The following is a 13,617-nucleotide window of genomic DNA, read 5'->3' as shown; positions in this document are numbered from 1 at the left end:
CTGGATTAACCTATGCAAAATATATTTTGACCTAAAATAACCAACTAGTTGCTTTGATTCAATATTTTTGTACAGTCTAATCTAATTATATCAACAAATATGGCTTCACTGGCTATTGTATGAAGATTATCAGATTTATGTCAATGTAAACTTTGAGTCTGCAATAAATGGTTTTGTCCTTGGAGCCCAGGATCACCTTTCATATTCATAATATCTGATAGAATTGTGGGTACAAGACTGACAATCATTAAATGCTGTATAATTGTTAAGTGATTTCTAGAAACCTTAAATTCTAATTTCTTATTTTCTTTTTAATTAAAGCATAATTCATTATTTGTATTTTCAGGGTAGAACATTGACTACCATCACTAGTGTACAACATATTTAAACCAAATCAATATTATTAGCATATTCATTATTATAAATCATATTCTTTATTCTTTATACCCCTTATCCAATCTCTCCATCCTCTTCTCCCGTCCTGTCCCCCATCCACTAATAACCATTGAATTCTGAAAGATTAATATATTATTGTGGTCTTTTCCTCCTTCCTTATTTCCTTCCTTCTTTCCTTTTTTGGCTTGTTTATTTATTTTTTTTCTCTTTCTTTCTTTCTTCTTTCCTTCTTTCTTAACACCCACTTATGAGTTAGGACATATGGTATTTCTCTTCTGCGTCTGGCTTATTTCACTTAAAATAATTTTCTCCAAACTCATACATGTTGCTACAGATATAGAATTTCATTCTTTTTCTATGGCTGAGTAGTATTTCATTGTTTATATATACTACAATTTCCTTATCTAGTCATCTGTCAATGGATATTTTTGTTGGTTCTATATTTTGGCTATTGTATATAGAGCTGTAGTGAACATGGGAGTGCAGGTATCCCTTCAACATGATGATTTCCATACCTTTGGGTATATGCCCAGAAGTGGGTTTGCCGGATCATTTGGCAGTTCTATCTGCAGTTGTTTGAGGAACCTCCATACTGCTTTCCATAATGGCTTTACTATTTTACAATCCTATCAGCAGAGTAGAAGTGTCCCTTTTCTCAATATCCTCTCCAGCATTTCTTATTTTTGATTTTATTAATAATGCCCAGTATAACTGGGCTGAGATGATATTTCAGTGTGGTTTTGATATGTAATTCCCTGAGGGTTAGTGATGTTGAGCTTTTTATCAACCACCTGTTGGCCATTTGCATGTCTTCCTTTGAAAAATCTGTGTGGCTGGCTGTCTGCAGGGTGGTCCAGACAGTTACTGTGGCAGTGGGCCCTCATTTTGAGGGTGGTAGCTATGGCAGCGCTGGTGGTAGACCACCTCTTCTGGCTCCTGCTCTGGGTGGCTGGAGGGAGTATGCAGTGGCTCTTGGCTGGGTGCTGGGCCATGCAAGTTGCTCCTTTTGCTGGCTCCTGATTGGGACAGTTGGAAGGGGCTGGTGTGTTCTTCCAGCTGGTTGCTGGGTTGTGTGTGTTCCTCCCTCAGCTGGCTCCCACTCCAGGTGGTGGGATAGGACAGGTGGTGGCTTCTGGCTGGATGCCAGGTCAAGAAAGGCAAACTTTTCATTCAGGCTTGTAACATCTTTCATGATGTGGTCCTAATTTACCTGCTTATATCAATTAATATTGTGTTTGTTTACAAACAGGATAAATTCTACTTAATAATGTCTTAAACAAACAGTGGGATTATTTAATAGAGATACAAAGAGTCCCATGGTGGGCTAGTCCAGAGATAATACAGTAGCTTTGAAGCATCAAAGAGTCAAGTGCCTCCAATTTTTCTTCACCTTATTTGGTATATAGGCCTTCATTTTCATGGTTAAATCTTCATGTCCCAAGGTGATGTCTACCCTACCTACTTCTTTACATCTGTGTTTTGAGTGAGATGGAGGAAATAGAAAAAGGGTCACCAGTAGGCTACTGCTTACATCCTTTTTGGGAAAGAAATATGCTGCCTGGCTCATCTCACTGTATAGATTCTCATGAATGGAAATTTTAGGCAAGCAAGGAATAAGGGGATAGTGAATAAGTTTGAATGAACTGATCTACAGTCTCTGCAACATAATACAGTATTTTGTTTCAATGCTGTTTTGTCTAGATTCTGTGTTTGGCTAATTTTATAATGATGTGAGTTATTCTGAATACACTGCAGTTAAATATACTGACAAATACTTTGTCAGATAATTTCATCAAAATGTTCCTAGGAAAAGCACAAACAGCATTTGGAGGTTACCTTTGAACATGTGGTAATTACTGCACTTGATTTGTTTGAAGCGGGCACAGAGACCACAAGCACCACCCTGAGATATGGACTCCTGCTCCTGCTGAAGCACCCAGAATTCACAGGAATGAACACCCTGATGAGCAGAGTGAATATCAGAAAAGATGTTGGGAAGATCTTGCTAGTGTGCTCCATATTCTTTCTCTTAGAGAAGCTTCATTATTAAACTTCTGTGCTACCAGCTGCAATCTGTCCAAACTGAAGGATGTGACTAAGATGGGGCATCTTTGCAGAATATGGGAGGGTGACTAAGAGGAGTAAAGACAGCATGGCAATAGGAGAAGGATTAAAGCTCTTGTGTCATGTCTGGATCTCATGGGAGGTGGCTTGTTGCGGGCAGAGCCAGCATCAATTGGCCTGGTGTTGCGTATCAGTTTTATTATGAATAGACCACTTTGAACAGTAGGTATGTTCTTGCGAATTCCTTGCCTCATTCTGAAAATTCAGGGCTCTAATGCTGGGAAAATGTAAACTCTTCTCATGGAGGTACAAGTGAAAGACCTAGAAATTTAGTGATGCTGTCCGAGATCATTTCTAGCCTGGGAAGTATTCTAAAATGTTACATTCATAAGAGAGATGTTTACATTTAGGTAGAAGATGTATCTAAAGGAATTTTTTTATTCCAGAAGTTTGTATCTATAAAACTAGTGTATGAAAAAGTAAGAATTTTTTTTGGTGGGGAGAGGATCAATAATTTTATCATTTCTGAATAGCTTTACTTTAGAAATTTACCTTTAAATAGTTCTAGTTATGCAGTAGATAAGAAACATAGTTTTTTTTATCCTGATAGGATTCCATCAAAATAATAATAACCTAATTATATATGATGTTTAGTCTTATTAAAGCAGGAGGAGAGGAGTACTGGAAACATCCAACAACTCTTCAGCAGATTTCTAAACACAGAAATCAGATGGAAGTGTAAAAATAACTGAGCAGAGGAAATGAAGTTATAACATTAGTGCCAGAAGAGGAAGACATATGAAAGAAGAAAAGCCAGTCTGTGTCCCTACAATCCCATAATATTCCATATTTTGAAATAGCAAGTGTCAGAGAAGGTAGAAAATGATGCTGAAAAGGGAGGCTCTTCCTGTCCCAGTTCCATCCATGACTCCTTTTATCAGGTACTGATTATCCCCCAAGGAAAAAGAGATTCTGTCTCTAGAAAATCTGTGTCTATGAATCCCTATACTCAGGGACACTGAGCAATGACAGAGAAAAAGTGAGGTGTGGGCTTGGAAAGAAGGTTTGGTAAAAGTTCTGTTCTTAAATTCAGAGACTCTTAGCTTTCCCCTCCATCTTGCTTTCTGAAATTCAGCAGCCAGACATATCCCTTTGAGAGTGAGCAGTTCTAGGGAAAAAAACCTCCATATTTTGCCATCTAAACAGAAAATTGTCTCTAAATGTCCATCACATTGAATAAAATTAAAATATTCACCCCAAGAACCAGTGTCATGGAATTTTAGAATACTGGGATTAAAGGAGAAATCATAAAAGACTTTTGGAGAGACATACCAGGTCATATATAAAGAATTAGGATTCAGAACAGCATCAAAATTCTTAAGCATAACTATTAGCTTGTGTATCCATAGAAAAAGTGTATTTTCAGACCTGCACATTTGCCAAAAATTTTACTCCATATTTTCTCTTTCTCAAAAAATTCCAGAGGATGTGTTCTATCCAAATGTCTGAAACCAAGTCAGAGGAAGACATGGGCTCCAGGAATCAAGAGGCTTCATATAGGAGAATGAGACTGTCAGGGAGGTTGCTGGGCAACAGGCCTAGAAAACATCCCCTTCAGAAAGGACCAGGTAGACAATGCCGGTGTGAGGGCAGAAACCAAGAACAAAAGAGTGTGACAGATTTTATGATGTTTCCCAATAATTGGGAAATTGTTACTTGGACTTTCAAATATCTACCTGAGTATTAGGAAATAAGTGTAACTCAGGTAATGTGAGGGATCTTTAAACAGTTCGTGGAAAGATTAATATAATCTTCCAATTCAATTTTTTCATGAACTTTTTGAAGTATCCTCTTAGAAAATTACAAATTAAAGAGAGACATGCTTAAGTCCAACAAAAATCCAAAAATGAAACCTATCCTAGTTGTCTTACCAGTGAAAAATATTTATGTAGTTAGAAAACATGTCAGTCACAAAACCATATTATGTAGTACTTCAAAAAGTTTGTGGATAAATAGAATTAAATGATAATACAAACTGTTCCTGAATGTTTTGAAGTACCTTAGTATTCTGAGAAACACAGTTGAGTAGACCTGTGTGTGTGTGTGTGTGTGTATGCACGCATGTATCTGTACCTGATTGTGGATGTGTGTTCAACTACAAGGTAGAGATGGAGATTAGAGTTTTTATCTGTTATATCAAGAAATCTTTACATATTCTCTAAAAATGGATAAGTAAAAAATAGAAAATAGAAAAAGATGGTCTTCATTTAGAAACATGAATGTATTATTCAGAAGCTACTAGAGTGCTCAAATTGGCCACATTTGGGAAGTGGGAACATGAAGAGAGTACCATTGCAAAGTGCACACCCAGAGACACACAAAACACACCAACACATACGTACACATAGATCCACTAGCAGAATTTAATTTCTAATCACGATACATCATTTTGATACAAAATTAATATGATTCCTGCTTCTCTTTCAGCAAGATAGTAATTATTTTACCTAATTATATGCTAACTTTGTATTTGCAAACATTTCATCATTTCGATTAATATTACTTATCATATATGCTATTATATTTGTATGTACAGATTAATCTTTATGCTTAGAGCTTATGGCACAAATATATGATTTTGAATTATAGCAATAATTTCTCTAAGTTTAAATGTACTTCTGTTCATATAATTTATGTGCATAATGCTGTTAGGATACCTTTGTAATGTTTTATGCATCCTTGAATTGCTACAACAAATGCCGTTTTTCTCCCTTTGCATCAATTCTTCCTTGTGTCTTATCAGCTAAAGTCCAGGAAGAGATTGAATGTGTGGTTGACAGACACCCTAGCCCCTGCATGCAGGACAGAAGAGACATGCCCTACACAGATGCTGTGGTGCATGAGATCCAGAGATACATTGACCTTGTCCCCATCAACCTTCCCCATGGGGTGACCTGTGACATTAAATTCAGAAACTACATCATCCCTAAGGTAAGCTTGTTTCTCCGACATTCCAACTCAGTGCTCTTGAAATTCCCAAGTTCACAGTGTGGTTTCAGACCTCTACTCACATGATAAGAGAGAAGAGCCAAACTCATACACATGGCAGCTTAATGGACTTTATGCTGTTTACAGTTTCAGGCAATAAATCTTCCTAACAGGTCTTGGTACCTGGTAGTGTAAGTCTTCCAAATTTGCTCTACTTGTTTAATAATGTTTTGGCCAATCTGAGGTGTTTGCCTTTCTAAATAAATGTTAAACATGTCAGTTTGTCATCATGGTAACATTAAATCTCTAGATCAATTTGGAAAGAATTGACACCATGTCATGTTGAATTTTTAACTTCATAAATGTGATTATACTCCCAATTAGAATGGATACAGTTATTATTTTATTCTACTGAACTTGTGGCTGGAATCACTGCAAAAGAGATGGCAGAGGAATTCTCACAAGAGAGTGTTCCAAACCATCCTAATATTGGGCTGGTATGGATGCAAAGTCAGAGAAAAAACCTTCAGGAAACCAACCTACAGCCTACCAACAAGGCAGGTCCCAGTGTGCTGACCACCTGCCCTAACTGGGGATGAACAGGAAGGGGGAAAGGCCCCAGGAATCCCACTCACCACCCTCCAACAAGGCAAGTCCCAGTGCACCACAAGCCTTCCCCTGCCTGAGGGTGCACAGGCTGGGAAAAAGCCCTGGAAAGCACACCTACCACCTGAAAACAAGGCAGGACATAGTGAAACCTGCATACCACAATCAAAGGGCCCAGCACCAGTTCTGGAGTTGTCCATCCACAACAGTCACCACCACAGCTTCTACCTTGTCACCACAATAACAGCCACAACCACTGTGAAGGTGGCCTGTGCCATATTCAACTGCAGTGGCACAAGGAGAGTCACCAGAAAAGCCTGGAGAAAGAGAAAGAAGTCTTTTTCCTCAAAGTTAGTTCCAGAGAAACTGAAGCTGCAAGAAAATATGACACCACTGAAGGAATATAGTAATTCTCATCCATTAGACCCTACAGAACAAGAAACCCTTGAAGTAACTGAAAAGAAATTCAGAGTAACTATCTTGAAACTCAATGAGAAAGGAGAAGAATCAGTTGGACAACTGTATTAGTCAGGGCTCTCCAGAGTGTCAGAATCAATGAGATCTTTTATAATTATATGAGGGGGATTTACTGGGGGAATTAGCTCATGTGGCTATGAAGAAAAGTCCCACTGTAGGTCATCTATAAACTGGATGCTGGTAGCATGGCTCGGTCCAAGTCCAAAGGCCTCAGAACCAGGGAAGCTGATGGTGTCCTTGGTGTAAGTCCTGGAATCCAATAGCTGAAGAGTCTCAAGCTCTGATGTCCATGGACAGGAGAGGAGTGTATCCCAGCTACAGTGGATCAAGACAGAGCTTCACCTCTTTACTCCCTCTTTTCTCTCCTGACCCCCAGAGGATTGGATGGTTCCCACCCACACTAAGGGTGGATATTTCACACCCAGGCCACTCAGACTCTCATACTGATCATGCTGGAACCACCCTCATGGACACACCTGAAAAGATTGCTTTACCAGTTTTCTCGGCATTCCTTCATCTAACCAAGTTGACATCTAGAATTAACCTTCCGAACAACAGAATGAAATGTGAAAAAAATATCAAGGTTATTAAAGAGGAAATTTATGAATAGATTAATACATTAAAAAACAAAGTAACAGAACTCCTGAGACTGAAGGATTCACATAATGAAAAAAAACAAAAACAACAACAACAACAAAAAACACCACTGAGAGCATAAGCAGTAGATTAGAACAAGCAGAAGAAAGAATATCTGATCTCAGAGATGATCTTTATAAAATGACCTGGGCAGACACACACAAAAGAAATAAGAGAATTTTTAAAAATGAAGAAATTATAAGAGAGCTAGCAGACCACTTTAAGCACACAAACATCTGAATCATGGGTGTTTCAGAAGGGGAGGAGAAAATTAAAGCCATTGAAAATCTGTTCAATGAAATAATAACAGAAAAATTCCCAGATATGAGGAGAGACACAGACCTTCAATCTATGAAGTTCCAAGATCACAACACATATTCAATCCAAAAAGATCCTCTCTGAGACAATTTTTGTCAATCAGAAAAATCTCAAAGAGAATGAGAGAATGCTAATAGCAGCAAGAGGAAAGCATCAAGTCATATATAAGAGAGTACCCATCAGACTAACAGCAGACTTCTCAACTGAAATGCTACAGGTGAGAAGAAAATGTGATGACATATTCAAAAAACTGGAAGAAAAAAATGCCAGCCAAGAATACTATGCCCCGCAAGGGTATTCTTCAGAAATGAGGGAGAGGTAGTGTATTTCCCAGACAAACAAAAACTGGAGGATTCATCAACACACAGCTGGCTCCTCAAGAAATTCTCAAGAGAGTCCAGTACCTAGCATCTGAAAAACAATAATCACAACCATGAACACACAAGAAAGAACAATACCCACTGGGAAAACCCAAATACAGATAAGAAAGGAGATAAAAGTAATCTCATTACTTCAAAAAAAAAAAAAAATCAAAGACAAATAATAAAGTGGTAAGAAAGGAGCACAAGATATTTAAATCTTGTAAACAAAAAGCAGTAAAATGGCAAGAGGAAAGCAATGTATCTCAATAACAACCGCAAATGTGAATGGATTAAACTCTATACTCAAAAGATACAGACTAATGGATTGGATGAAAAAGCTAGTCCCAACTATATGCTATCTAAAAGACAACCACCTCTCTTTTAAAGATGCACACAGACTAACAGTGAAAGGATAGAAAAAGATAAACCACACAAATGGAAACCAAAAATGAGTTGAAATAAATATTCATATATCAGATAAAATAGACTTTAAATCGAAACCAATAAAAAGAGACAAAGAACGCCATTATATACTGATAAAGGGATCTATCCAACAAGAAAACATAACAATCTTAAATACATATACACCCAACACCAGAGCATGCAGATACATAAAGCAGACACTCTGTGATAGAAAGAAGAGATAAACCCCAATACAATAATAGTGGAGGACTCTCACACGCCTCTTCACCAGACAGATCATCTGGAAAAGAATCAACAGAAAAACACAGGATTTAAACTATACTTTTGGAGCAATAGCACCTGGCAGATATCTACAGACCATTTCTTTCCACAACCAAAGAATAGACATTGTTCTCACCAGTACATGGATCATTCTCAATGAGAGATTACAAGTTAGGTTACAAACCAAGCCTTAACAGAAATAAATAAATCAGAATAATCACAAGCATCTTTTCAGACCACAATTGATTAAAACTATAAATTAATAACATGTGAAACTCAGGACATTATATGAAGTCTTGGAAATTAAACAACAGGCTTGTGAACAACTAATGAGTCCAAAAAGATTTTAAGAGGGGAAATTTAAAAAATTCTTCTAACCAATGAAAGTAAAGATACATCATATCAACACCTGTGGGATACTGTGAAAGTAATAATATGAAGCAAGTTTATTGCAATTAATGCTCACATCAAAAAATAGAAAGATTTCAAATAAACTACCCAATGCTAAACCTCAAAGAACTAGAAAAACAAGAACATCCAATCCCAAAGTTAGTAAATGGAAATAAATAATTAAGATCAGAGTAAAACTAAATGAAATAAAGACCTAAAAAGCAGTAAAAAAGAGCAATGAATTCAAAAAATTGTGTTTTTGATGAGATAAACAGAATAGGCAATCTACTAGCTAGGTTAACAAGAAGAAGTATGAAGAGGAGGATGAAGACTAAAACAAGAAATATAAGAAATGAGAAAGGAGACATTAAAACCAATACCACAAAAATACAAGGAGAGTATTACAAACACCCACACATCAACAAATTGGAAAACCTGGAGGAAATTGAAAAATTACTGGACACATGCAAACTACCAAGACTGAACCAAGAAGAAATACAAAACCTGAACAGACTAATAACAAGTTATGAAATTGAAGCACTCAACAGCAGTCATCCAACAAAGGAAAGCACAGGATCAGACGACTTTACTGCTAAATTCTACTAGACCTTTAAAGAAGAACTAATACCTCCTTTCCTCAATCTATTCTAAAAATTTGAAATAAAGGCAACTCTCCCAAACTCATTCTGAGGCCAGCATCATCTTGATACCAAAACTAGAGAAATATACCACACAAAAAACTAAAAAAACCCAAACCCACAAAACTCTATAAGCCAATATCTTTGAAGAACACAAATCCAAAAATCATCAAGAAAATACTAGCATTCAGAAAAGAGCAACACAAAAAATCAATTATACACCATGATCAAATGGAATTCATCATAGGGACAAAGAAATGGTTCAACAAATAGAAGTCAATAAATGTGATGTACCACATCAACAAAATCCAGGACAAAAACCAAATGATTATCTCAACAGATGCAGAAAATGCATTTAGCCAAGTTCAACATCCCTTCATGATAAAGACTCTCAGCAAATTATGCATAGTAGGAAAGTATCTCATCAGAATAAAACTATATACAACAAACCCACCTCCACTATCATCCTGAAGGGGAAAAGCTCAGAACTTTTTCCTTAAGAACAGGAACAAGACAAAGATGCTCACTATCACCACTCCTATTTAACATAGTTTTAGAAGTGCTAGAAAGAGCATTCAGGCAAGAGAAATAAATCAAGGGTATCCACATTGGAAAAGAGAAAGTCAAACTCTCTCTTTTTGCAGATGACATCATCCTGTATACAGTAAAACCTAAACATTCTGTCAAAAAAACTCTTACAGCTTTTTATTTCATTAATGTTGCAGGATACAAAATCAATATGCAAAAATTAGTAATTTCTTTATTGTTCAATAAAAAACTCGCAAAAAAAGAATGCAAGAAAGCAAGACTATTTACCATAGTCACCAAAAATAAAAATAAAAAAGGAACGTATGAATCAATTTAACCAAGGAGGTGAAAGTTCACTACAATGAGAATTACACATCACTACTGAAAGAAATTAGAGAGGACACAAAGACATTCCATGTTCTTGGATTGGAAGAATCGACATTGTTAAAGTTTCCATACTACCCCAAACAATCTGCAGATTCAATGCAATCCACAAAAAATACCAATGGCATTCTTCACAGAAATATAAAAAAGAATCCTTACATTCATATGAAACAAAAAAAAGATCCCAAATTCCCAAAGCAATTGTGAACCAAAAAAAAAAAAAAAAAAAAAAAAAAAGAAAAGATAAATGAATCTGGATGCATAAAACTACCTGACTTCAATATACTACAAAGCAGTAGTACACAAAACAAAATGGCATTGGCATAAAAATAGACTCTCAGACTAACGGAAGAGAATAGAGATCCCAGAAATCAGCCCACATTCTTAAAGACAACTAATCTTTGATAAAGGCAGCAAGAACATACACTGGGGAGAAGATTGCCTCTTCAATAAATGGTGCTGGGAAAATGGAAAATCCGTATGGAGAAGAATGAAACTAGACCTGCACCTGTTGACATGAACCAAAGTCAACTCAGAATGGATTAAAGACTTAAATATAAGACCTAAAACTATAAAACTATGAAAGGAAAACATGGGGGAAGCATGTCAGGAAATAGGACTGGGTGAAGACTTTATGAATAATCATCAGGGAAATGTGAATTGAAAGGTCTTTGAGATATCACCTCACACAGGATAGACTGGATATTATAAGAAAGACTGAGAATAACATGTTGTTGAGCATGTGGAAAAAGGGGAACCTTTCTACACTGTTAATTTGACTGTAAATTAGTACAGCCATTATGGAAAACAGTATAGAGGTTCCTCGAACAACTACAGACAGAACTATAGTATGATTCAGCAATCCCACTACTTGGTATACATCCAAAGGAATGGAAATAATAATGCCAAAGGGATATCTGCACTCCCATTTTTATTGAAGCTTTACTTACATAATCCAAGCTATGGATCCAACCCAAATGTTCATCAATGGGTAATGGACAAGGAAATTGTTGTATATACACACTATTGAATATTACTCAGCCATAAAAAAGAATGAAATTCTGCAACATGGGTTATTCTGAAAAGGCCATCTTCATGATCTGAAATTCTTTCTTTTGCTTGATCTAGACTGCTACTCACGCTCTCTGTTGTGGTTTATATCCCACTGAGTGAATCTTTCATTTCTAGGAGTTCTGCTTCATTCTTTTTAAAGTATTAATCTCTTTGTAAATTTCTTCCTTCATATTCTGGATATTTTTTCTTGTTTCACTGTGTTCTCTAATTTAGTCTTCTCTTACCTCTGTGAGTTTTCTGAAGATCATTACTCAGAATTCCTTTTCAGACATTTCAAGGATTCCCTGTTCTATGGGATTTGGTGTTTGAGCATTACTGTACTCCTTTGGTGGTGTTATATCTTCTTGTTTGTTCGTAGTTCTAGTATTTTTTCATTATGTGTGGTCATCTGGTAGAGCACTTGCTTCTTTTATTACTCTGTGGTTGGCTATGAGGATAAAGATTTCCTCCTCTATTTGCAGGCTCTGCTGGTAACTCTTCTTTTATGAATGCAGTTGGGTGTGTGGTGGATTTCCTATAGAGTGGCCCAGACTGCTACTGTGGTGGGGAGCCATCTTCATGGTGACAGTAGGGGTGGCAGCTGCTATTGTACACCACCTTGGCCCCTTTCCAGCAGCGGGTGGGTCCCTCTGATTCTGGGTCCCCAAAGGCACATGGGACTTCCCTCACCTTGGTGCCTTCTGTGGCTATGGGCAGGTCCCTCTGGAGCTGCAGTCTGTGCCAGTTCTTCAAAATGGATCATCCAGGAAAGAATTATACTAAGTGAAACAACCCAGGTTCAGAAAGAGAAATATCACATATCCTCACTCATAATTGCGAGCTGAATCCATAAATAAACAAATAAACAATTGAGAGAGAGAGAGAGAGAGAGAGAGAGAGAAAGAGAGAGAGAGAGAGAGAGAGAGAGAGAGAGAGAGAGAGAGAGAGAGAGAGAGAGAGAGAATGAGATTGAAGTTAACTTTTGGAAGGAGAGAATGTAACTTAGGTTACTAGAGGTGGAAAAGGAAGGGGACTGGAAAAGGGCAGTGGGTTATGAAAAATTGGTTCATGGACACAAAAAATGATTATATATTATAATGATGGATAAGCTAACTATCCTGATTTGACCATCGCACATTGCACACAACTATTGATATTCAAATGTATACCACCGAAATGTGTGTAATAAATATCTTTGGGGAGAAAAGACCCTCAAATCACAAACAGCAAAAGAAATAATAAATAAACAGGATTGTATCAAATGAAAAAGCTTCTGCACAGCAAAGGAAACAATCAACAGTATGAAAATGCAACCTATAGAACAGGAGACAATATTTCCGAACTATACATCTGACAAGGAATTAATATCCAGAATATACAAGAAACTCAAAAAATTGCCCAGTAAAAAACCCCCAAATAAACCAAATTTTAAAATGAGCAAAGTAGCTGACAGACCTTTTGGAAGAAAGGCATACAAATAGACAACAGGTGCTTGAAGGAATGCTCAACATCACTAATCATCAGGTGCCTCCCACAGATATGTCACCACTTTTTCCCTGGGTGATAGAGCCACCAAAGATTACTCAAAGCCCATCTCTTCTGAGAAGTGAGAATCTCCCCCAAAGGGGTTAATCTCCTGGAACCCTCAAGAGAGTGGCATTCCTTCCATTTGGGAAATTAACCATGAATAGGGGTTCTCTTTCCACATTTATTCTCCAGAACAGGAAGTTACAGGAAGAGAACATAGCTGGGGATTTTGCTAAGTATAGTTTAATAAGTTTAACAATAGAATTTGGTAACATTCAGTAAGAAAAGCAAGGTGACATTCTATAATGCAGTTAAGTCAATCCACTAACAAAACCTTGATTTTAGCAATCATTCTCTTCTTACAGCAATTTCCCAGTATCTTTACATATCAATCAGTAACCTGTCTGTCTTTGAGCCAGCAACCTTGCTGTGTTACAATTCTTTATCTTACAACAGAGACTATAGCCTGGAGAAAATATCCTGTCCTTTGCAAGGTCAAAATTTGAAACTGCATGTGTTTGGAAAACCAGGCCCTGTGAAGTACATTTGCTTTATGCATACTCCAC

General features: G+C 37.0%; 1 pseudogene; it reads left to right on the top strand.

The window, feature by feature from the left end:
* Positions 1-13,617, top strand: part of LOC134381775 (cytochrome P450 2C18-like) — an 84,730-nt pseudogene that overhangs the window by 29,720 nt on the left and 41,393 nt on the right.

This window comes from Cynocephalus volans, chromosome 7 (assembly GCF_027409185.1).
Source record: "Cynocephalus volans isolate mCynVol1 chromosome 7, mCynVol1.pri, whole genome shotgun sequence".
NCBI lineage: Eukaryota > Metazoa > Chordata > Mammalia > Dermoptera > Cynocephalidae > Cynocephalus > Cynocephalus volans.
Note: the sequence above shows the minus strand (reverse complement) of the source record. Positions and strands in the feature narration are given on the sequence as shown.